This window comes from Belonocnema kinseyi, chromosome 10 (genome assembly GCF_010883055.1).
Source record: "Belonocnema kinseyi isolate 2016_QV_RU_SX_M_011 chromosome 10, B_treatae_v1, whole genome shotgun sequence".
Taxonomy (NCBI): Eukaryota; Metazoa; Arthropoda; class Insecta; order Hymenoptera; family Cynipidae; genus Belonocnema; species Belonocnema kinseyi.
The window spans coordinates 89650639-89655848 of NC_046666.1; the positions used below are offsets into that span (position 1 = coordinate 89650639).

The window sequence follows — 5210 nt, forward strand, 5'->3', positions numbered from 1 at the left end:
ACATGTCCTCAAACTTTAAAACCGTGCATCTATTGGAAAAATGGCAAGGCTTCTCAGTTCTAAACTAGAAATCCACCATTGAAGATTTTCGCGGTCATGAAGAATCGCCAAGTATATAATACCAATATTTACCTATGAGTAATAACTACATTGAACTTCTTCGCAGCCCTGATGTACGTTGAATACAACATTTTGTTGCGATTTTGAACTCTACAGTTATCGCTATAAAATCGAAATTCTTTTATTGCAGATTTAGCCTTCATTTCAATATATCGCCACAGGCAACTGCTAATCTCATTCGCTCCTTTGCCACCAACTGTCTCATTCCACACATTACAAATTCCGTCATGATTTGCCACATAAAAAATTGTGAAATTGTATGTATTTAGCTTTCTTTTATAATACATCATAGACTGGTTTGATCGAGGAGTTGTTAAAGTTTGTTGAATATCAAAACAAGCCACGCAAAGTGTATTGTCTCGTACACAAGTTTTTTTACTCCTGCTATTAGTGTACTTACCGCATTCTTATTTGCTAAGTGAGTATCATGACTAGCTTGTTGAAGATTTTTGTGATCTTCTGTTAAGTTTTTAAATGCTGAGCATTGATCACATAGGTCTTTCTTCGGCTTATGAAACTCCAAATTAAATTGATGATTATAAGTTTCTCTGTAATGATGCTCAGACGCAATTTCAATAGCATTTTTTTCACTCATGCAGCTTCTATATCCCCGATACATTTCGTTTAAAGAAAGACTCTCTTCCAGAAAAGTTTTATTAGTTGTCTTGCGACAAAAATGCGAATCAACTATAGGGAATGATTTAATGTGTTACACAACGCTTTCAGTATCATGTGAAAGCAGTCTATGTGGCCGATTAAGGTGCTTTCCTCGCATATCTTCTTATATAGTGCTTTCACTTTTCAGATTTCGGATTTTTTTATACACAGTCTCAATCACTTTCGGAGATATACCTAAAATTATTTTATTTTTTTACTTTATGACTAAAATTTATAGTTTTTATGAGGGCAAATTCACGATATTTCAAACTTTCAAAAAGTGTATCATAATTTTACAGCGATTTATTGATAGCACAACGGCACTGATTGTAAACTAATCATTTTCCTTTTAAATTATATACTTTTTGCATACTATGCGGAATCCAAAAATTGAAACATTGCATTCTAAGCGTTGAGCTTTAAAAGTTAAAAACTATGATAAAAATGTTATTTTTTCGAAATTTGAAGTCTTATCTAAAGTGCTTACAAACATCGTACGGCAAATTTGTGATTTTCCCCTAGATGTCTCCAAGAAAAAATTGTGCGTTACTTTCTTATTCTCGCGGCCTAAACATGCTCTTCTTTTTTGGCGTGGTTCTTTAGATATCCTATAGCGGGAAATATAATCCCATTGTCGTGTGTGATTTACCAATCCCCAATAGTTTTTGAAAATACTTAAATATTCACCAACCGATATAAAATCAATCAATTTCATCATTTCCTTTTAAACCACTTTGAACACCTAATAAAACCATTTTCAATCTGGATATTAAATATTATTTAAACATTTTGGTTAATTTTAACACGTACTATTGCTACCCTTTAAAGATATGACAAAAAAGGTATTAAAAAATAAATGCTAATTGACTGCGAGTGTTTTGTGAATAAATATTAATGGTCCTGCTTAGAATGAATACGCATATTACATTTTTGAACATTGTTTTCAAACAGATTTCTAACACTGCAGTGTATCGAACCTACATCTAGACCTCAATGTATCGCACAGCACTTGGTATTCTAAACCATTACGATATACCTACAAATTTAAAAGTAAATGAAAAAAGCATCCTAATAAGCCACATGTTTAAAATAGTTGAAATATCAATGTTCAACTTTCTTTTTTTAATAAAAAATATAAAGTATATAATTTTTTAATAAATTATTTAAATCTAATAAAATTCTTCTTTGTGTAATATCGTCGAAACTTCGAAACTTTATCGCAAACTGTGAACATTTATTCAATGAAAATTTTTTCTAAACTTTTGTGTGAAGTTTTGATTTTTAGTTGTTTTAGACCATTTTACAAAGATTAGGAATGACATTAAATTTAGTTTTATCTTAACATTTGCAATTCCTAATAAAGATGAAACTTAGACTTTTTCTCCAAAAAATGAAACTGGAAAAAAAATTTGTTTCAGTATCAATGATAAAATTGGATCTCAAAAAAGCGTATGTCATTTACGTAATTTTACTTAGAATTCTATTTAAAGTTTTTTCACGGGAAGTTTTTTGTTTTATAAATGTAAGCAATTTTATATGATCATATGTACATTTCAAACACAACTTTTAAAACCTTTTTGCTCAATATTTTTTGTTCTATCTCATTTAAATTGAATACGATGCTTGTGAAACCAGATTTTCGTTTGCCTTTGGTATATTATAAAAATAGTTTACTCACTTGGTTATTCTGGAGTTTCCACAATAGAATTAGAATTATCCTCTGCATTTGATAAATACGAGCTGAACGATTTTATTGCTTCTGCATTTCCTGTTTCTATTACTGTATAAGCTACACCACAAATATTAAATATTTTAAGTAATGCCAGATTTTATATATAAATTTGAGTATTCTTAAAAGAAATTAATTATTTTTAGAATCTTCTGAAGTTAAAGACCTTTCACTTATTCTCATCGAAATATTTAATGAATTATCACTGGCTAAATCGACAATATAACAAAGATATATGTACATGTAATTTCATTCATGTTTATATATGATAAATGAAATTTATTTTTTAAAAATTATTATTTTAATGTTACCTACATTCCATTGCTTATATTTTTCGAAAGCATAGTTTATTAAAATAATGACGCAATCCACTGTACTGATTTAAAACTAAGCTCAGTTTCGACTGAAGCTTTCTAATGAATTTGCGAAGATGTTTTCGAAGTACGCAAGTTTCTGCCTCATGCTTCTAATATTTGTAAACAAAATGATTGAAGAAGTCTTAAATATTTGGAAATCAAATTAAGTAGTAGCCTTTGGAGATATAGCCAGCAATCATTGTATTTCGATAACTTTTTGGTGACAAATTGTTTCATTTAAAAGAATAAAAATGTTATATTTCATTAATTTGATTCGGTTCTAAAATATATTATATTCTAATTCTAATATTTAATTTTTACATTTGTAATGTAATCGTCCAAATTTTCGATATCTGATTTTTAACGGATCTTTTCCCTTCGGCACTCACAAAATTCGAAAATCATAAAATTTCATCGGTGTCTGTCTGTATGTCTGTATGTCTGTCTGTATGTATGTATGTATGTATGGTTACCAAAATGTTGTAGTCACGCTAACGTTAATCAGACCTTTTCAAACAAAATTAAAAATTTAGAGCATTTTTAAAGTTTGAATTTGTTTAAATTGAGAAATTGTTGTCAACGTTTCTTATAGATGGGTAGAAGACTTGCAAATTATTCATATACAATTTTTAATTTCGATGAAAATAAGAAAAGTTATATACTTTTGAAAATCTTGAAAATTTTCAGAAAAATGGAAAAACATATTTTCCTAAAAGATTACAAAATTTAATTAAAATTCATCACCAGACATAAATTATTTTTAGAAACTCTAACAGTTAAATTTTTCGATTAGAAACAATTCGAAAAGTTTGAGCTCTTTCAAAATTTGAATAAAATGTTTTTATGATGTTTAGAAATTGTTGTAAAATTTTCTGGTACGCTTAAAAAAGACTTGAAAATTAACCTAATGACATTTTTGAATTCGATTTAACTTCAAAAAGATATATGCTTCTCAACATTTTAAAATTTTCCAAAAAAGGAAGAAAAATTGTTTTGATAGTTAAGAAATATCAATCCAAATTTCTGCTAGATATGAAATTTTTTGTTTCGAAACTATTATCATGAAATTTCTTAATTAGACAAAAGTTTCAAAAGTTGAATCATTTTCATAAAAATCCAATTTTGATTTTTTAAGAGATCCATAAGTTTAAACCGTTGTTTTTATTAGATTTTAACAAGATTTACAATTATCTTGATGAAGCATTTCAATTGGATAAAAGTTATCAAACGCGAAGTGCGAGTTTCGTAATGAGAATGTAATCGTCAAGGCCGTTGGTGCTTTGAGAACCTTCTTTAAAAACAAATCAAAAAGAAATTCAGTTAATTTACAGCTGTAATTCCTCAGAAGTTTAAATCGCAGTATTTGATTTAATTTATAGTATTTACGATACTTGAAAAAATGTAGTTAAAGTGTACGCATTGAAAGTACGAAATCGAGCGCGAAGCGCGGGAGCATACCCGCGCGCCCTATGTGCGCTCAAACTTGGCGCGAAGCGACGCGTGCAGAGTGCAAAATGAGAATATGCCCGCGCGGCGGGCATATTTTTCACTTAGAATAAACTAAAAATTATATTATTAAAAAAAAATCGATAAAATTAATCCTGATTCATGTTATTTTAAAATTAACTTATTGTGAATTTAAATCACTAATCATCATTCGGCTGAATTAAATCGGCAAAGTTAAATCTGACTTAATTTCTTAGAACCTCAAAATTTTAAGTATAAAATTTGTTTGAATTAATTTTATAATAAAATTATGGATTGATTTATTACTTATCTTTGAGATAATTACTTTTTTCGATGATCATGTTTATTTAAAAAATATACATAATTTTCTTTTAAAAAAATATTTAAAGATTCTATACAAATTTACTATATAGTATTAGGTATAGTACACAATATACGTATCTTAAACTTCTTTCAGTAAATTAATGTTATTGCTCTTCAATAAATTATGTTAATGAAATTAATAATGTACGAGAACTATATTTATAGTATCCTGGAGGTCCTTTTTTCGCTGATTTAGGCAGGTTTATTATAAATAATGTAATATTCAATTATCTGTTGCAAAAAATTATTTCACTTGATAATCACTACACTTCATGGCATACTATAATTATTTCATAATATAGTGATTTTAAAATAAATGTAGAAAGTTGAGTCGTATTATCTTAGTTTTATATAATTATGCAAAATAGCTTGAATTAAAAGCTGAAATAAAAGAAGGAACATTTATATCACAAAACTTTGATCCCCTGCGTCAGTGATACCACTACAAAATTTCAAGAATGAAATACTAGGGCGAACGAACGCATTTTTCCAAAAAGTTCGGAACCAACACCTTGTTC

General features: G+C 28.1%; 1 long non-coding RNA gene across 1 annotated transcript; it reads right to left on the reverse strand.

Annotated features, from left to right (window-relative positions):
• Positions 1-837: 837 nt before the first annotated feature.
• On the reverse strand, positions 838-2922 carry LOC117181576. The gene is made up of 3 exons (XR_004468138.1): positions 2822-2922; positions 2456-2566; positions 838-972 (listed from the first exon to the last, which is right to left on the reverse strand). It is a non-coding gene; the product is annotated as an uncharacterized LOC117181576 (long non-coding RNA).
• Positions 2923-5210: the final 2288 nt, after the last annotated feature.